We start from the raw sequence: 21,949 nt of genomic DNA on the forward strand, positions 1-21,949 counted from the left end.
TATGAGGCATTTTTTCATGCACCCAGCACTATTACGAGGACATGAATAAGGAAATCTGGCCCTGCCATATCAGAGCTCACATTCTAAGGGAGAGACAGGACACACAAGCAAAGAAACAGATGACGTCAGAGGGTGGAGATGAGCAGCGGGTGGGCTACAGCAGGGGAGCAGAAGGGACCCAATAATTGAGGGTGATTGGGGAGTGCCCTCTGGGAAGATGCTGAGTACTGAAGAAATGAGAGGGAGCCAAATACCTGAAAGGGCTTGGATCTCCAGGTCGAGGGGAACTTCTGGCTCTCCCAGCCTACTCAAAGTGGGAACTCCCAAGCCCAGTGAGTTGAGCTGAGGAAAGGAGGCCCCTGTGCCGCCACTCCCACCCAAACTGCAGCTCAGCGTCCCCGTGTATGTGAGCCCCACATACCTCCGGGCTTGCTCGTGCAATTGTGCTCCCTGCAGGTGTGCAAGTGCGCCCACACACAGACACACACACGACCAAGGGCCTGTCCCCAGCAGACATCCTGGGAGCTCATGACCACCCCTGCCCCCTAGTGCCAGAGTACATTATAACCTGGATCCAGCCCCCTCCCATGCTTGGCACATTCTCTAAAGTTTGGCCTCTCCATGACCCATTTCCAGCAGAGGCACTTGCCAAACCAGTCCTGTCACTTTGTAATTGTCTACGAATAGAGCATATGGTGGCACCGTCCCCCACAGATCTGATGATCCCCACGAGCACCCTGGCTCGCTCTACCCCATCTGACATTCCCATCTTCTGAGTAAAGCCACCCTTTTTCCCTTGCTTTCCTCCTCTGTCATCTGCACTAGCAGCTGGCTCCTGTGTGGGTTATCTTTCACTAGGAAACAAATACTTCATCTCACAGTGTTACAGAAGTGGCAGCAGGTAGCAAGTAACCCCGTTATATGGCAGTTGATGTGTGCCAGGGCAGCTGTCTCTGTCCCCGGGGCCTTGGTCCCAGCCACAGCCTCTGAACAGGCGGCGCGTATTTGCCAAGACAGAGGAACAGGGAATCACACAGCATTACACTTCAGGTCCCTAACAAGGAGTGGAAATGCCCAGTTTTAGTCCAGAAGACAAGAAAATTGGTGCACTCTTGCCTCTAGCTCTGGGTGCTTGGATCTCATTCCAGCCTACAGATTTGTTTTGTTATACTTTGTGTGTGTGTGTGTGTGTGTGTGTGTGTGTTTTAATAAAATTGAGCCTAGCAAAGAAAAATCAAGTAATTCAACAGAAAAATCCAGATTTCAGATTTCTCTTGAAAACTGGGGAGATGTGGTAAAGCCAGGCCCACATCCCTTCATGGTGAGGTTGGCCAAGGCTGAGTAGTGCCAGTCCCTTGAGAAGAGGCCTCTGCTCTGTGGTCCAGCCCTACGTCCAGCACTCCCACAACACAGCATTGGGACCTCTCACCGCCACCTCCCTGAAGGGAGTGAAGGGCGTTCACTCCCTGCGTCTGCGCTAAGGCTTCTGAGTTTTCTTCTCTGGACTATTGGTATAAGACACATCAGTGGGTAATAAGTACCCACACATAGGTGTGCACACACATACATACACACACGTGTGCACACACACACACCCCCCTGACCGAGGGAGGGCACAGGAGGGGAGAGTCTGCTGGCTCTGCATTTGACTTTGAAGTCTCTCCAGCCTCAGCCACTGATATTCAAGGAGCTCACAGACACCCAGGATCTTTACCCAGACACCAGAGAAACCCAGGTGTTCCTGGCTAGATGGTGAACTCCTAGAGGACAAGGACAAGAATTCTCAGGGCCTATTTGTAATGAGCTGGGTGACATGATTAGACAGCCTGGCTGCACATTAGAATTCCTTGAGGAACGTTGTAAAAAGTCCCAGTGCACAGGCCCTTCTTCAGTCCAATTAAATCAGGACCTCTGGGGGTAGGGCTGGGCCATGGCAGTTTTTAAAGCTCCCTAGATGGTTCTATGCTCAACTAGGGTTGAGAACCACTGGATAAGGTGCTTAATTAAGTCATCTCCTTGAAGAGGTGATTGACGTTTTTGAGAATGCACATCCAAGACCAGAAAATGCTGGCCCAGGCTCCCTGCATTCCCAGAGCCAATGGGATGCTGAGTGGTGGGAGTCCCCAATGTGGCCAGGTCCAAAGGCAGGGAGTCCCTCCCAGCCCTTCTTCCCCCTTTCCAGTGATGCTGAGCTGGTTGCTCTTGAGCGTGGGGGAGAAAGGACCAGCCACACCTGCCCTGATGCTGCACAATTCTTGACAAATTGACTCCAGCCCCACCCACTCCCTGACCTGTGAGGCCCGTGCTGGGGGGCGATCTTCCGGACAGCATTGTCCTGAGCAATCAGAATAACCTTAGAATCAGAAGTGAAGAGCAGACTGAGAATGGCTTGGTCTTCAATGTGCTATTTTGAATAGAAAAATTTGAGATTATGAGAATTTGAGATAGTGAGTGGTTTTGTTCCTAGCATTTCCAAACCTTGCTTTCTTAAGGCCAGGTAACACATCTGGCCAATAATAAATAATAAATTATAATGATAAATTATATGCTTATCATTATAACTATATTTGTAATTTATATTTGTATTTGTATTTATACATTATATGGTTATAATTACAAAATTGTGCCCTTCGCACACACACTTCTAGGTTTTAGAGTAAAATGAGCCATGAACAAGCCAAGCCTGGCTTGGTGGCAGTGTTAGTGTCCCCAGCTGCTCTGCCTCTTCAGCAAGCAGGGCTCTTTTCCTGGGAGGAGGCCTGGTACCAGGTGAGTGCAGCCCCGTTAGCCCATGGAGGAGGATCAAGGTAAGTCATTTCCCTTCTTCCAACCAGCCCCAGGGGCCTCGGTAACACTGCTCCTATGCCTGGGGATTTCCATCCAAGGGAGATAATATGTTGATGATTTACTGCACAGTGATGGCATTTAAAAAAAAGAGTTGCCTGTTACTTGCCTGATTCAACAAATGGCTCTGTACCAAGCTCTGTGCAAGCTCAAGAACATTCCTGCTGCCCGAGAGTGCCCCTACACCTCAGGGAGACCAACAGGCAAACAGGTGTCAACTGCCTGCTGACAGGATGGGCAACAGGGCCAGTGGAGAGAAGGCACAACAGAAGCAAGTGCTGGAGTGTGGAAAGCCTAGAGTGTGGTGGGGAGTGTTGAGGAATCCCAAACAACAGAGGAGAAGCTACACGGGGTAGTGGAGGGGGGCACACAGTGATGAAGGGTGGGGCCTTGCAAGTCACACTCAGGAATAAGGGGTTGGGATGTGTCTTAGTAAGTTCGTATTGCTATGACAAAGTACCACAGACTGCAGAGCTTGTAAACAACAGGAATATAAATATTCCCCACAGTTTTAGAGGCTGGAAGTCCAAGATCAGGGTGCTAGCGTGGTCAGTTTCTGGTGAGGGCCCCCTTGCGGGTTGCTGACTGCTGACTTCTCATTGTGTCTTCACGTGGCAGAGAGCAAGAGAGCTCCCTGGGGCCTCTTTTATAAGGGCACTAATCCTATTCATAAGGCTCCACTCTCACAACCTAATTAGGTCCCACCTCCTAGTACCATTATGTTGAGGGTTAGGATTTCAACACACGAATTTTGGAGGGACACAAATAGTCAGTCCGTAACAGTATGGGTCAGCGTTCTAGGAGGAAACAGCTAGCACACTGAAATGGTAGACTGAAGGGAGAGTTCAATAAGAAAGGGACTATTTACAGAGGTATGGGCAGAGTTCAGGGAAACCAGCAGCTGAGTGTGAGGAACCCTGCGCTGGCAACACTGGGAGGGAAAACCATTAGCATCCCTTGGCTCAAAGGGCCAAGAAAAGGGAGCATTAACTGGGAAAAGAAAAAACCATAGCTACAAGAGAGAGCCACCCAACAGGAGATGCAAGGTTAGATGGAGGAACACAGCCACAGCCACTGCCAACCAAAGCCTGGCAAGGAGGAAGCAGGGCATAAATATTCTCACTTGCTCTTATTCTTCCTCTCATCTCCTGTCTGTGCCTCCCACTGGCTGAAACTCAGGAGCACAGCAGACAAGGGAACCTGATTGGTGTCATCCACAGAGGTCAGCTTTCTACCCACAGAACAGGACAGAGGAGGAGGGAGAGTGGATGAATGTCAAGAGAAGAATATATGCAACAGACTTTATCTATAGGATAAACAAACAAAATTGCAAATATGCAAAACTTGAGTGCATAAATAGATAAAAGCTAATTTGTTTCAAATGTGGGTGGGGGATTTTGAACTCCTCTGCCACCCTAACATCAGATGCTAAACATCTGAAGCATCTCCAAAGAGCCTTAGGTTAGTATCAAAATTACATTCTTCCAAAGTACAACCCAAATGTGTGACACAAACAGGCAGGTCCAGAGCCTAGAATTAGATTTTGTAAATGCTGTTGCAAGAGCGACAGAGGATTTGAAGTGGGAATTATGAGGTCCAGTTTGCGTTTTTGTATGGTTTGTGTTTTTGCAGGAATGCGGGGTCTTTGGATGGGGGCTTAGCAAGTCAGCGGGAGTAGAGGTGGGTAGCGGTCATGGTGGCTCATGCCTGTAATCTCAGCACTTTGCAAGGCCAAGGCAGGCAGATCACTTGAGGTCAGGAGTTCAAGACCAGCCTGGCCAACATGGAGAAACCCTGTGTCTACTAAAAATACAAAAAGTAGCTGGGTGTGGTGGCCCTTACCTGTAACCCCAGCTACTTGGGAGGGTGAGTCAGGAGAATTGCTTGAACCTGGGAGTCAGAGGTTGCAGTGAGCCAAGATTGTGCCATTGCACTCCAGCCAGGGTGATGGAGCAAGACTCCATCTAAAAAAAAACAAACAAAAAAAAAACCAGAGACAAGAGTACAGGTGGAGAAATTGAGGGAAAGGCTGTTGGTTCTAGGGAGAGAAGGAGGGCCTAAATGAAGGCCATGGGAGTAGGGGCTGGGAAAGAGAGCTGGTGCAAACAGGCCAAGTCCACAGATATTAGTGACTTGGTGCATGCAGGACTCCAGCAAGAAAAGAAGTGAGGACACTCGCAAACCATTCACTCACTTGTTCTCAATACGTTTATTCAGGGCCTGCTATGTGTGAGGCACTGCTGTTGATGCAGAGGACACTACAATGAAGAAAACAAATATAAAATCTGCACCCTTGGAGAGCTTATACTCTAGTAGGAAAGGTACATAGACAGGTAACCTGGTAAATGTAAAGTATCCCACATGCATGCTAAGCCGGAAAGAGGAGTAGAGAGAGCAGATGGCTGCGCTGCCACAGTGGTGTGCTTGTAAATGTTTAACAACCATCTCTCTGGGGATAAGTAAAAAACCCTGATTTGTAGTGTTTGCTGTTTTCCATAATGTAAATACTCCCACCACAGCCAATTTTAAGCTCCAACGTGATGCCACTGAATGCAGATGGGGAAAAGATGATCAGTAGCCAACCAACACAGAGTGTTTCCAATCATACAGATATGGTAGATGTAAATGATCTGAAGAGCAAAGATAATAATGAAATGTAGTAACATAATTAAAAAGTGATGAGTTTTCAGTATTTGTTTTTAATGTAATTTATTTAATTGTGCACTTATATAATTTAATTTTTAATAATGACTGTAATCAATAGCCAGTTTGAAAGATTTCCAAAGTTTTAACCATCAGCGTTTGCAAGCCAGTATGAGCTGGCTCCAGGATACTACTATACTGCTGACATTGGGATTATCCCATATTAATTCTGACCTTGTTTGGGTACTCCACCAAGTGGTACTCCATTTCACTCGGCCTAACATTACAATGGTCCCTTTTCTGACGTGCCCCTTGATTAGTGATGAAGATAAGCTGGCTTAGAGTAGATGGGAGTGAGGGAAACCAAGCCTCAATGAAGCTTTCACAGCAATGACCTACAGAGTCTGACCCATGTATGAGAGTTTATACCTCTAACTATTCCTGGGCACCCAGCATGCACACAACATTACCAGAGACACTAGTTCAAAAGAGAGATGCAAAGATCTTAAAATGTTAGCAAATCAAACCGAGGAGTATATATATCTCTTCATCATGACCAAAGTGGATTTATTTTATGAGTATGAGTTTGGCTTAATAATCAAAAAGTGATATAATCGTATTGTCCAAATTTTTAAAATTACCATCTCAATAGAGGTAGAAAAATTATTTGCTAAAATTCAATACCTGTTTATGATTCAGAAAAAAATTTTCATAAAACTAGGAAGAGATACACTTACTGAAACTAGTAAAGGATATCTATGAAACACCTACAGTTAATACCATATTTAATGAAAAATTATTGAATGCTTCCTTTTGAGATGAGCAGCAAGAAAAGTTGTCCATTATTACCACTTCTACACAATATTGTATTGGAAACCCTAGGCAGTTTAATAAGACAAAAATAAGAAATTAGAAGGTGTAAAAATCAGAAGGAAAGAAACAAAATCACCATCATTTGCAAATGACATCATTGTATGCATAGGAAAAAATATAGGAAACTATGAGAATTCATAAGGGAATTTAGAAAATATGAATACAGGTTAATATTTTAGAAGTTGTATTTCTACATATTAACAATAAACAATTAGAAAATGAAATGTAAAACAATGCCATTTATAGTAACAAAAATAGAAAAATCTAATGAAAAATGTGCAAGACCTCCACACTGAAAATTACAAAACATTGGGAAAAGACATGGAAGAACTAAAGAAATAGAGGGCTCTACCGTGTCAATTGGATAATCCAATATTGTTAAAAATGTCAGTTCTACCCAAAGTAATCTGTAGAGTCAATGCAATAACAATACAAATTTTCTGAGCTTTTTTTGTGGAATTGACAAGTTGATTCTAAATTCATTTGGAAATGCAAAGGACCTTAATAGCTGTAACAATATTAGAAAAGAAAACAATGTCAGGCCAAGATGGCGAACTAGAAGAAGCTAGTATGTGTGGCTCTCATGGAGAGGAACAGAAGACATGAGTAAATACAACACCTTCAATTGAAACATCCAGACACTTGCACTGGGACTAATCAAGGAAACAACTTGACCCATGGAGAATGAACAAAAGAAAGACAGGACAGTGGCCCACCCGGGAGCAACACAGAGCCAGGGAGACCCTCCCCTGCCCAGGGAAGGGTGAGTGAATGTGAAACCCCAGGAAACCACACTTCTCCCATGGATCTTTGCAACCCTCAGGTCAGGAGATCTTGTGAACCCACTCCACCAGGGCCTTTAGTCTGACAGACAGAGCTATGTGGACTCTTGGCAGAGCAGCCATTCAGGCATACTTGGAGCTTAGGTACTTGGGCTTTCCAGCAAAAGTAGCTGCAGGCCCAACAAAATGGGAGGTTAGACTCCCGTACATACCCCTAAGAAAGAGACTGAATGCACGGGACTGAGCAGTGACAGCCTGCAGGCTCCACTTCCACAGCACTTCACAAGATAAGACCCACTGGCTTGGAATTCCAGCCAGCCACCAGTAGTGGCATTGCACCTCCATAAGAAGGAGCTCTTAGGGGGAGGGGTGGAACACCATCTTTGCTGTGTGGGCACCTTACCCATTCCAGCCTTCAAGCTTTGGAGTGTCTGAGCCAATGGGGGGCAGAAGGGATTCCCCACAGCACAGTTGCTCTACCAAAACGTGACCAAACTGCTGCTTTAAGCAGATACCTGATCCTGTTCCTCCTCACTGGGTGGGACCTCCCAACCGAGTATCCAGCCACCCTGCCCATGTTCACCATCTGACAGAGATTTGAATTCTCCTGGGACAGTGCTCCCAGAGGAACGGGTGGAATGCCATCTTTCCTGTTTGGGCCACCTAGCCAATCCAGCCTTCAGGCTTTGGAGAGTGAGCAACTGGGGGCAGAAGGGATCCCCCAGCACAACACAGCTGCTCTACCAAAATGCGGCCAGACTGCTTTCTTAAGTGAGTCCTCAATCTCATTCCTCCTCACTAGGCAGGGCCTCCCAACCAGGGTTTCCAGCCACCTCCTACAGGTGCCTTTGAACTGGCAATAGGCCTGTGCGTTTTGGGAATGAAGCTTCCTGAGGGCAGAACAGGCTGCCATCTTTGCTGTTTTGCAGCCTTCACTGGTGATACCTCCAGATACTGGAAAATGTGAGGTGACTAGGGACTGGAGTGACCCTACAGAAAAAGTGGCCAGACTGTTACATGGGTGTCTATTCCCGTATCTCCTCACCAGGCAGGTCCTCCAGGCCTGGGCCTCCAGCCACTCTATGCCAGAGCTATCAAGCCACTAGCAACTCAGCAATTCCCCGGACAGAGTCTCCAGGGACAACTGAAAGCCTCTCTGCCACTGCCTCTGCAGTGGAACTGCCCTGCCATCCTCTGACTAATGAAGGTGTAAAGACCCTAAGTGCTTTATTCATACTTCCAACAAGCTGCGGTCGACCTAAGGAGAGGAGGCCCATCTGTCTCCCAGGGGTTCCACACACCTCCCACTGCTTGTCACCAGACAGGGAATCCCTTGCTTGGGCCCAAAACATACCCTCCATCCTGGGCTGATTGCACTGAGCAATTGCTGACCCAAAGCTCTCTGGGGTGGAGCTCCCAGGAGACAAGCAAATGACCCTCGGCCACAACCACTACTAAGATCTCTTCCTCTGCTGCCTTCAAGTTGGGGAAAAAACATAAACACTGAGAGAGCCCCAGAGCTAAAGTGAGCAGCCCAAGAGTGCCAAGTCATGATCTATAATCAGGACTCAACGGGGAGAGGAACCCACACTTTCAGAGCATTGAGAGGGGACATGGCTGCAATTGTGAGGAAACATAGGGGAGTCCCACAACCAAGCAAGAGTCTACCAACTGACCAATATGCCTGAGTGCCATCTGCTGAATCACACCCCAAAGCTTCAACACCAAAAATATCTCACTAACATACCACTCTCTGAAATAACAGACAAGAAGTCAGCATCAAATAAAGACCCTGCACAAAGCCTTGACCCAGTGAAAACATTCAGAATAAAAGTCTATTGACTGTACTCAATCTACACTGCAATCAAAGGAATACCCACATGCAGAGATGAGAAAGAACCAATGCAGGAACTCTGGTAACTCAAATGGCCAGAGTGTCACATGTCCTTCAAACAACAGTACCAGTTCTCCAACAAGAGTTTCTTAACCAGGCCAAACTGGCTGGAATGACAGAAACAGAATTCAGAGTATAAATAGGAACAAAGATCATCGAGATTCAGGAGGATGGCAAAACCCAATTCAAGGAAAATAAAAATCATGACAAAGCAATACAAGAGCTAAAGGAAAAAATAGTTGCTATATAAAAGAAACTAATAGGTCCAACAGAGCTGACTAACACAATACAAGACTGTTTCTCTGAAATAAGACAGTCAGACAAAAATAAAGAAAAAAGAATAAAAAGGAATTAACAAAACCTCTGAGAAGTATGGGATTCTGTAAGGAGGCCAAATCTATGAATCATTAGCATCCCTGAAAGAGATAAGGAGAAAGCAAACAACTTGGAAAGCATATTTCAGGATATCATACATGAAAACTTCCCCAACCTTGCTAGAGAGACCAGCAGTCAAATTCAGAAAATACAGAGAACTGCAAAATTCTACACAAGAAGTTCATCCCCAAGATACATAATCATCAGATTTTCCAAGGTCGAAATGAGGGGAAAATGTTAAAAGCAGCTAGGGAGAAAAGGTAGGTCACCAACAAAGGGAAACCCATCAGGCTAACAGTGGACCTCTCAGCTGAAACCCTAGAAGCCAGAAGAGGTTGGGGGCCAATATTCAATATTCTTAAAGAAAAACATCTTCAACCAAGAATTTTAGATCCAGCCAAACTAAGTTTCCTAAGTGAAGAAGAAATAAGATCTTTTTCAGATAAGCAAACATTGAGGGAATTCATTACTGCCATATCTGCCTTGCAAGAGATCTTGAAAGGAGCACTAAATATAGAACGGATAGACCACTACCAGCTAATACAAAAACACACTTAAACACGGAGACCAGTATCACTGTAAAACAACTACACAAACAAGCCAACATAATAACCAGTTAACAGCACAATGACAGGATCAAATCCACACATATCAATGGCAACCTTGAATGTAAACAGGCTAAATGTCCCACATAAAAGACAGAGATTTGAATTCTCTTGGGATAGTGCTCCCAGAGGAAGGGGTGGGCCACCAAGCCAAATTAAAAAAAAAAAAAAAAAAAAAAAAAGCAAGACCTAATGGTATGCTGTCTTCAAGAGACCAGTCTCACACTTAATGTCACTCATGGGCTCAAAATAAAGGGATGGAGGAAAACCTACCAAGCAAATGGAAAATAGAAAAAAAAAAGAGTTCCAATCCTAATTTCAGACTATTCAACATAGTATCGGAAGTGCTAGCCAGAGCAAAGTCAAGAGAAAGAAATAAAGGGCATCCAAATAGGAAGAGAGGAAGTCGAACTATCTCTGTTTGCAGAAGACATGATTCTATATCTCGAAAACCCCATAGTCTCAGCTCAGAAGCTTTTCCTGCTGATAAACAACTCCAGCAAAATTGCAGGATACAAAAATCAATGTGCAAAAATTACTAGCATCCCTATACTAACAACAGCCAAACCAAGAGCCAAATAAGAATGACAGTCCCATTCACAATTGTCACAAAAAGAATAAAATACCTAGGAATACAGCTAACCAGGGAAGTGAAAGATCTCTACAATAAGAATTACAAAATTCTGCTCAAAAAAATCAGAGAAGACATAAGCATCCCATGTTCATGGATAGGGAAAATCAATATCATTAAAATGGCTATATTGCCCAAAGAAATTTACAGATTCATTGCTATTCCTATCAAACTACCAATAACATTCTTCACAAAACTAGAAAAAACTATTTTAAAATTCATATAGAACCAAAGAAGAACCCAAATAATGAAGGCAATCCTAAGCAAAAAGGAAAAAGCTGGAGGCATCACATTACATGACTTCAAACTATACTACAAGGCTACAGTAACCAAAACAGCGTGGTACTGGTACAAAAACAGTCACATAGACCAATGGAACAGAATGGAGAGCCCAGAAATAAGGCCACACATCTATGCCCATCTGATCTTTGACAAAGCTGACAAAAATGAGCAATGGGGAAAAGACCCCCTGTTCAATAAATGGTGCTGGTACAAGGGGCTAGCCATATGCAGAAGATTGAAACTGGACCCCCTTTTTTTACAGCATATACAAAAATCAACTTGAGATGGATTAAAGACTTAAATGTGAAACTCGAACCTATAAAAATCTTGGAAGACAACTTAGGCAATACCAGTCAGAACATAAGAATGGGCAAAGATTTCATGACAAAGACATTGAAAGCAATTACAACAAAAGCAAAAATTAACAAATGAGATTTAATTAAACTCAAGAGCTTCTGCACAGCAAAAGAAACTATCAACAGAGTAAGCACAGATTTGGTACTGGGCTTAATACCTGGGTAATGAAATAATATGCACAGCAAAACCCTGTGACATGTGTTTACCTATGTAACTTTCACATGTACCCCCAAACCTGAAATGAAAGTTTTAAAAAAGCTAAAAACCTATAGAATGGGATAAAATATTTGCAAAACCCCCGTGACATGTGTTTACACATGTAACCTTCACATGTACCCCCAAACCTGAAATAAAAGTTAAAAAAAAAGTTAAAAAAACAACCCTACAGAATGGGAGAAAATATTTGCAAACTTTGCATCTGACAAAGTCTAGTATCTATTATCTACAAGGAACTTAAACAAATTTATAAGAAAAAATCCAAACAACCCCATTAAAAAGTAGGCAAAGGACTTGAACAGACACATTTCAAAAGAAGACATACATGCGGCCAACAATCATATGAAAAAAAGCTCAATATCACTGATCATTAGAGAAATGCAAATCAAAATCACATTAAGATACCATCTCACACCAATCAAAATGGCTATTTAAAAAAATTTAAAAATACCAGATGCTGGCAAGGTTGCAGAGAAAAGGGAACACTTATACACTGCTGGTGGGAGTGTAAATTAGTTCAATCATGGGGGAAGCAGTGTGGGGATGCCTCAAAGAGCTAAAAGCAAAACTACCATTCAGTCCAGCAATCCCATTACTGGGTATATATCCAGAGGAATAGAAATTATTCTACCATAAAGACACATGAATGCAAATGTTCATTGCAGCACTATTCACAATAGTAAAGACAAGCAATCAACTTAAATGCCCATCATTGGTAGACTAGATAAAGAAAATGTGGTACATACGCACTATGGAATACTGTGCAGCCATAAAAATGAATGAGATCATGCCTTTTGCGGGAACATGGATGGAGCTGGAGGCTATTACCCTTAGCAAACTAGCACAGGAACAGAAAACCAAATACCACATGTTCTAACTTAAAAGTGGGAGCTAAATTATGAGAACTTATGAACACAAAGAAGGAAACAACAGACACTGGGGTCTACTTGATCAGGGAAGGTGGAAGGAGGAAAAGGAGAAGAAAAGATAACAATTGTGTACTGGGCTTAAGGCCTCGGTAATCAAATAATATGCACAGCAAACCCCTGTGACATGTGTTTACCTATGTAACCTTCATATGTACCCCCAAACCTGAAATACAAGTTAAAAAATAATAATAATGAAGAAAAGAAAAACAAAATAGGAAACTTACATTACCAGATCCTGAGAAAACTATGAAGATATGATCATTGCTATGGTTTGAATGTGTCCCCCAAATTCATGTATTAGAAACATAATTCCCAACGCAACAATGTTGAGAGATGGGGCCCTTAAAAGGTGGTTAGGTCGTGAGGGCAGCCCTCATGGATAGATTAATGTTGTTACCTTGAGAATGAGTGAGTTGTCATAGGAGTGGTTTCCTGATAAAAGGATGAGTTTGACCCCCTTCCTTCTCTTTTTCTGGTGTGTGCTCTCTTGCCCTTCTGCCTTCTGCCATAGGATGATGCAGCAAGAAGGCCTCTGCCAGATACAGTCCCCTTGACCTTGGACTTCCCAGTGTTCAGAACTGGAAGAAATAAATCTCTATTCCTTACAAGTTACCCAGTCTCAGATACTATGTTTCAGCTGCACAAAATGGACTAAAAAAATAATTAAGATAGTTTGATACTGGGGTAAGCATAAAAACAAATAGACCAATGAATAGAACAGAGTCCAGAAACAGACCCACACTTACATGGTCCATCGCGATGCTGCAATTCAGTGGGGGAAAAGATGGTGTTTTCAACAAATGGTACTGGATCAATAGGATATCCATATAGAAAAAACATGAATCTTCACCCCTTCCTTACACCATAGACAAAAACTAAATGGAAAGTGATTATAAACCTAAACATGAAAAGCAAAACAGCAACAACAAAAAAACTCCTAGAATAATACATAGGAAAAAAAAACTTTATGTTTTTGGGGTGATCAAGGCTTTCTTCAACAGAACATTGAATGCAATAACAACAAAGAAAAAGACTAACATTGTGAACTTCATTGAAATTAATAACTACTTTTCATTAAGAATCACATTAAGAGAGTGAAAGGCAAGGCACAGTCTGAGAAAAGATAGTTGCAATATACATAATTGATAAAGGAGAGTATTCTTAACACTCCCAAATTGGAAACAATCCAAATGGCATCACTGGTAGAAAACAAAAATAAATAGTGGCATATTCATACAGTGGAATACGATACGACAATTTTCAACAGAAGAAACACACTACTGCTTACACATCGCATAGATGAAGCTCATGGAATGTTGAATAAAAGAAGCTACACATGAAAGATTATATGATTCCACTTAGGTGAATTTAAGAACAGGCGAACATTATCTATGATCGTGGAAGTCAAAATAGTGTTACTCTGGAGGGAGAGAGGCATGTTATTGATTTTGGGAATGAGCATGAGGGAGCTTGCTGGGGTCCTAGAAAAGTTTCACATTTCTATCTGGGTGATGATTATATTAATTCATACATATATAAAAGTGTATCAAACTATGTACTTAGGATTTGTGTACTTTGTTTATGTATAGTACACCTAAGTTGTTGTTGTTGTTGTTGTTTTGAGACGGAGTCTCGCTCTGTCACCCAGGCTGGAGTGCAGTGGCGTGATCTCGGCTCACTGCAAGCTCCACCTCCCAGGTTCACACCATTCTCCTGCCTCAGTCTCCCGAGTAGCTGGGACTACAGGCGCCCACCACCACACCCGGCTAATTTTTTTGTATTTTTAGTAGAGACGGGGTTTCATCATGTTAGCCAGGATGGTCTCGATCTCCTGACCTCGTGATCTGCCTGCCTCGGCCTCCCAAAGTGCTGGGATTACAGGCTTGAGTCACCGCACCTGGCCCACCTAAGTTTCTTTTTAAGGAGGAGGGAGGAGTAATATCCCCAAACTTCTGTGTTTAAAAAGTTACTACCTTCTCACTAGAAATTCTTTGGACTCAACGCAGTGTTTCCCTTGGCAGTAACTGCATCTGAGCAGAGAAATGGTTCCACGGCAGAAAAAAGAAAGGGGGGCTGAGAGATTGGAAGATCTGGAAGAAGGAAGAATCTTGTTGTCTAGTGAAAACAACTCCCAGAGCTAACGCCCTAGAAGCACTCACAGGAGTTCAACATCTGTTCAGTGACTCCCTGGATCAAGTGACCTCCTATAAAGCAAGTGTGGGTGCTCTCAGGAGCCCGACTGCACACAGGCCATAGGTTCTAGAATTGCAAATTTTTATCTAAAATGCACATTCTTTTCATGGATGAAGATAATGTTACACAACAGCCTCTGGGATTTTCACAAAGAGCTAAACAGGATATCACTGCCCACTGGCTAGAGAAAAATCAGTCTTTTTTTTTTTTTTTTTGTAAACAGAGGAGGTAAACCTTTTCTTTTTCCTTTTCTTAAAAGAAAAAAAAAATCTCCTGGCAGGTAAATCAATTCACTTTTCTCAATGTGCAGGCAGTCCCATATTTCTCACCAATTCCTCCAAAATTTTCAGATGAAGTTGCCAGGACTGGATTTGAATTATTAGAAATACAAAACAGAGACAAAAAAAAAAATCCTTTTCTTGTAGAAAAACAAACACATATTTTCAGATGAAATAGCATGATACTTGGAACTGGGGCAAGGAGAATGGATGGGCATATAAAGATGAGACAGAATTGTCACAGCCAGGTGCAGTGGCTCACACCTATAATCCCAGCCCTTCAGAGGCCAAGGCAGGTGTATCACCTGAGGTCAGGAATTCGAGACCAGCCTAGCCTGACCAACATGGTGAAACCCTGTCTCTACTAAATATATGAAAATTAGCCAGGCGTGGTGGCAGGCGGCTGTACTCAGGAGGCAGAGGCAGGAGAATCGCTTGAACCCAGGAGGCGGAGGTTGCAGTGAGCAGAGATGCCACTGCACTCCAGCCTGAGTGACAGAACAAGACTCTGTCTCTAGGGAAAAAAAAACAAACCAACCCAGAATTATCAATGAATTGAAAATTGTTGAAGCTGAGCAATGAGAACATGATAGTTTATTATACTCTTTGTTCTAATCTTGTTTGAAATTGCCCATAATAATTATAATATAAGAATTCTCTGCGGATGAATTGATTTGGAAGGTTGAGCATTTACATATGATCACATGAATTTATAATCAAGGAGATTCTGACTGATTTAATCAACTTGCCATTTCTCATCAAGCTTGGAAAATGAAAATAAAATTCCCTGATTTGATACCCAAGTCCCTAATTATTTTCTGCTTTCAATTGTTCTTCACTAACTGGTGTCCAAGCTTTGAGTTTAATATCTTGTTATTTTCATTTTTGATTGCTAAAGAACATATTGGTTCTTCTGTACTCTTTTTTTACCTGAATTCTTTCAGATAAATAACAGCATGATTATCCATGTTTTTAACATGTAGCAATAGTTAATTCCTTTTTATTTCCGAATAGTATTTCATTGCATAGATATACTACAATTTGTTTATCTGCTCACCATTGATGGGCATTTGGGTTGCTTCTGGTTTGGGGCCATTACAAATAAGGCAACTGTGAGCATTAATGTTCCAACATAGACTTTCTTTTCTCTTGGGTAAATACCTAGGAGTGGAACGGCTGAATAATACGGGAGGTGTATGTTTAACTTTTTAGGAAACTGCCAAACTGCTTTCCAAAGTTGTGTCATTTTACATTCCCACCAATAGTGTATAAGGGTTTTAGTTTCTTCACATCTTTGCCAACATTTGATACGATCAGACTTCGTAGTTTTAAGTATGAAGTGGTATTTCATTGAGTGTTTAATTTGCAGATCCTTAATAACTAATGAGATTGAGCATCTTTTCATATGTTTATTTACCACTCATACATATTTTTCTGTTGAAATATCTGTTCAAATCTTTTTCCCATTTTTAATTGGTTGGTTTGTTTTTAATTAAGTTTTGAGAGTTCTTTACATATTCTGACTGCATATTCTTTATAAGATATATGCTTTATTTTCTCCCAGTGTGTGACTTGTCTTTTCATTCTCTTAACCATGTCTTTCAAGAACAGAAATTTTTTACTTTGATAAGGTCCAGATCATTAATTTGTTCTTTTATAGACTGTTTTTGGTGTCTTATTAGAGAAATCTTTGCCTTACTCGTGATTCCAAAGATTTGCATCTGTATTTTCTTCCAAAATTTTATAGCTTTAAGTTTTATATTTAGGTATTTGATCCACTTTGGGAAATTTTTGCACATTTTGCCTTAGAGGAATTGATCAAAGTCTTTTTATTGAGTGTGTATATCCAAATATTCCAGCACCATTTGTTGAAAAGACTATCCTTTCTCCACCCAATTGCCTTTGCATCTTTGTAAAAACTGAGTTGTCCCTATGTGTATGATCTTTTTATGGACTCTTCATTCTGTTCCATTGATTTATTTGTTTTTCCTGATGCCAATATTATGCTATCTTGACTACTGTAGCTTTCCAATAGGTCTTGAAATCAGATAGTATTAATCCTCCAACCTTGTTCTTCTTTACGAAAGTCATTTTGACTATTCTAAGTCTTTTGTATTTCCATATAAACTGTAGAATCAGCTTGTCAATATCTCCCAAAAGGAAAACTTACTTGAATTTCAGTAGAAAGTGCATTGCATCTATAGATCAGTTGTGGACAGAATTGACATCTTAACATTACGGAGTCTTCTACTTTGTGGAAAAAAATATATATACCTTTCCATTTATTTAGGTCTTTTTAAATTTCTCCCAAACATGTTTAGTAGTTTTAGTGGACAAGCCTTGCACTTCTTTTGATAGATTCACCCCCTAGATATTTAATATTAATTTAATATTAAATTGACATAAAAGTAATTGTGGTTTTTGCCATTACATTTTAAAAACCTTCAATTACTTTTGCACCAGCCTAATATTTGTTGATGTCATTGTAATTTTTAAACAATTTTCTACTTTGGATTCTTGGTTGCTGACATATAGAAAACCAATTGATTTTTATATATTGATCTTGTATCCTGCCAACATTGCCATAGTAGAAAATTTTTACTTATTAGTTCCATTGTCTTTTTGTAAATTTCACTAGTTTTTATACATAATCGATCATGGTGTCTGCAAATAAGGACAGCTCTACTTCTTCATTACCGATCAAGATGTCTTTTATTTCCTTTCCTTGCCTTATTGCATTGGCCAGACCCTCCAGTACAATGTTGAATAGAAGCAGTGAGAGGACATTCTTGTTTCATACTTGATTTTAGTGACATAAGTATTCAGTCTTTCACTGTTAACTACGATGTTAGCTGTTTTTCATAGAGGCTTTTAACAAGTTGAGAACATTTCCTTTAGAAGAAATGCTAGTTTGTTTTGAGTTTTGATCTGGAATGGATATTGGATTTTATCAAATGTTTTTTCTGCATTTACTGAGATGATTATATGGTTTGGTTTGGTTTTTAGTTTGTTTATTATTTATTTATTTATTGAAACAGGCTCTCATTCTGTTGCCTAGTCTGGAGTGCAGTTACAGGATTATAGCTCACTGCAGCCTCAGATTCCTGGACTCAAGCAATCCTCCCACCTCAGCTACCCCAGTAGCCAGGACTACAGGTACATACCACCACATCCAGCTACTTTTAAGTTTTTTTTTGTAGACCTAGAGTCTCACTATGTTGCACAGGCTGGTCTTGAACTCCTGGCTTCAACCAACCTTTCCACCTCCCCAAATTTTGGGAATACAGGCATGAGCCACCACACCTGGCTGTTGTTAGCTTATTAATGGGGAAGATCACATTAATCAATTGTGACATGTTAAACTAACCTTGCATTCCTGAGATCAACCCTACTTGGTAATAATTTGTTATCTCTTTTTACACATTTTTATTAATTTGCTAACATTTTGTTTTAAAGTTTGTATTTGTGTTTGTGAGGGATGCTAGTCTGTAGTTAATGTCTCTTGTAATGTCTCTTATCTGGTTTTATGTAAGGGTAGTATTGGCCTCAAAATGAGTTGGCAAGTATTCCCTCCTTTTCAATTTTCTGGAAGAGTTTGTGTATAATTTTAATACTATTTCTTTCTTAAATATTTTATAGATTTCATCAGTGACGCCAACTGTGCCTGAATTTAATACCTGTTATGGGGATCTATGATCAGTAATCTTTGATGTTACTATTGTTTTGAGACACCATGAACCACACCCATATAAGATGGCAAACTTAATCAATAAATGTATGTGTTCTGATGGTTCTACTGACCAACCATTCTCTCTCTGTCTTTCCTCAGGCCTCCCTCTTCCCTGAGAAACAACAATATTGCAATTAGGGCAATTAACCTTACAATGGCTTCTAAGTGTTTAACATTTCTCACTTTAAAAGCCAGAAATAATTAAGTTTAGTGAAGAAGCTGTGCTAAAAGCCAAGACAGGCAAAAATCTAGGCCTTTTTCACCAAATAGCCAAGTGGTAAGTGCAAATGAAAAGTTCTTGAAGAAAGTTAAAAGTGTTACGTCAGTGAATGCATGAATGATAAGAGAGCAAAACAGGCTTATTGCTAATATGGAGAAGTCTGAGCGGTCTGGATAGAAGATCAAACCAGCCACATTTCCTTAAGCCAAAGTTTAATCCAAAGTAAGGCCCTAACCTAATTTTATGAAGCCTGAGAGAGATGAGGAAGGTGCAGAAGAAAAGTTGGAGGCTAGCAGAGATTGGTCCCTGAAGTTTAAGGAAAAAAGCCATCTCCAAACATAAAACTGTAAGATGAAGCAGGAAGTGCCGCTGAAGAAGCGACAAGAAGTTATTCAGAAGATTTAGCTAAGATAATTGATGAAGGTGGCTACACTAAACAACAGATTTTCAATGTAGACAAAACAGCCTTCTATTAAAAGAAGATGCCATCTAGGACTTTCGTAGCTAGAGAGAAGTCAATGCCTGGTTTCAAAGCTTCATAGGACAGGCTGAGTCTCTTGTTAGGAGGTAATGCAGCTGGTGACTTTAAGTTGAAGCCAGTGCTCATTTACCATTGCAAAAACCCTGGCGCCCTCAAAAATTATGGTAAATCTACTCTTTCTGGATGATAGCACAACTGTTTCCAGCATGGTTTACTGAATGAGTATCTTAAGCCCACTGTTGAGACCTACTGCTCAGGAAAAAAAAAAAAATCCTTTCAAAATATTACTGCTCATTGACAATGCACTTGGTCACCAAGAGCTCTGATGAACATGTACAAGGAGATTAATGTTGTTTTCATGCCTGCTAACACAACATCCTTTCTGCAGCCCTGATCAAGGAGTAATAACTCTCAAGTCTTCTTATTTAAGAAATACATTTCATAAGGTTGTAGCTGCCATAAATAGTGATTCCTTTGATTGATCTAAGTAAAGCAAATTGAAAACCTTCTGGAAAGGATTCACCATTCTAGATTTCATTAAGAACATTCATGATTCATGGAAAGAGGTCAAATATCAACATTAACAGGAGTTTGAAAGAAGTTAATTCGAACCGTCATGGATGACTTTGAGGGGTTCAAGATTTCAGTGGAGGAAGTAACTGCAGATATAATGGAAATAGCAAGAGAACTAGAATTAGAAGTGGAGCCTGAAGATGGGACTGAATTGCTGCAACCTCATGATAAAACTTGAGCAGATGAGGAGTTGCTTCTTACAGGTGAATAGAGAAAGTGGTTTCTTAAGATGGAATCTGCTCCCGGTGAAGATGCTGTGAATATTGTTGAAATGATAACAAAGGATTTAGGATATTACGTAAACCTAGTTGATAAAGTAGCCCCAGGGTTTGAGAGGATTGTCTCCAAATTTGAAAGAAAGTCTGTTGTGGGTAAAATGCTATCAACCAACATTTCATGTGACAGAGAAACTTTTCATAAAAAGAAAAGTCAACCCATGCAGCAAACCCCACCGTTTTCTTATTTTAAGAAATTGCCATGGCCATACCAACCTTCAGTAACCACCACTCTAACCAGTCAACAGTCAACAACATTGAGGCAAGAGCTTCCACCAGGAAAAAGATTACAACTCTTTAAAAACTAAGATGATCATTAGCAGTTTTTAGCAATAAAGTATTTTTAAATTAAGGCATGTACATTTTTTAGACATAATGCTATTTGTGGAGTATATGTAAATGTTATGTTTATATTATACCGTAGTCTACCATAATAGATTATGGGTGAGCTAGCCTGGTGACTAGCTATGTTACATTTATAGTCTACCATAGTCTGTTGTTGACTCACCATAATAGACTATGGTATAGTATAAACATTTGTATACACTAGAAAGACAAAAAAATTGTACAACTCACTTTATTGTGATATGTGCCTTATTGCTGGGCCTGGAACTGAACCCACAGTATCTCTGAGGTACATCTGTACTTGAGAGAGATCCCCCTGTTCATTACCAGGTTCTTTCTCTGTGCCACTCCCTCCTCTTCAGTGCTCTGCCCTGTGAACTCTGGCCACCTTGGCCTCCCTGGACTATCAGCTCTATGTCCTCAAGTGCAGAGATAACACCAGGCTCCACTCGGGATTGCTCCCTTTACACCTTGTCCTGGAGCTTCTCTTAAGGAAGTAAGCTGGTGCAATTCTAGGCCTCACCTTGTATTTCTTCTGTCTTCCAGAGAACATTGTCCTTTGTTGCCTGATGTACAGTGTCTTATTTCATATGTCTTGTCTATACTTTTCTGTTTGTTTGGGGTTTTTTGGTTCAGAGAGGAAGTTCAATCCAGTCCCTGGCCCTCCGTTTTTTTCTGAAAGAATTAGCGATCAATTGATTTTCAACAACATTGCCAAGGCAATTCAATAGAGCAAGGTAAGATTTTTCAACAAATAACACTAGTGTGATTTGATATTAATATAAAAACCAATTCTTATCTCATGCCATACACAAAAACTAATTTCTATTAGAAAACACATGAAAACATTGTTGCAACCTGGGAATAAGCAAAGGTTACTTGGGGCCAGAAAAGCATGAAACATAAAGCAAAATGTTGATAAGTTGGACTTTATAAAAATCTTTTATTCCAAAATACACTGCTTAAAAAAAGGCAAGTCACAGAATCAAAGAAAATATTTTCTATTCTTAGATCTGAAAAAGTGCTTGTATCCAGAGCATATAAAGAACTTTTACAATTTAATATAAAGTTATTCAAAACAACATGAAAATGAACAAAGCATTAGAAAAGAAACTTCAGCAACTTACAAATAAGCAGAGATACCACCAGGCTCCACTCGGGATTGTTCTCTTCGCACCATGTCCTGGAGCCTCTCTTAAGGCAGTAAGCTGGTGCAATTCTAGGCACGCAAAAAGATGCTAAATATTATTAGTCTGGGGGAAAAGCAAATAAAAGCCACCATGAGAATAGCTAAAATTTAAAAAGCAAATTAAAAATGCTCACAATACCCAGTATGAGCTAGGATGTGAAGCATTGGAAACTCCTATGCTCTGCTGGTGCTATGTAAAATGGTAAAACCACTTTAAGAAATTCTTTTTTTTTT

The sequence above is a fragment of the Mandrillus leucophaeus genome, unplaced genomic scaffold, assembly GCF_000951045.1.
Source record: "Mandrillus leucophaeus isolate KB7577 unplaced genomic scaffold, Mleu.le_1.0 Scaffold1335, whole genome shotgun sequence".
Taxonomy (NCBI): Eukaryota; Metazoa; Chordata; class Mammalia; order Primates; family Cercopithecidae; genus Mandrillus; species Mandrillus leucophaeus.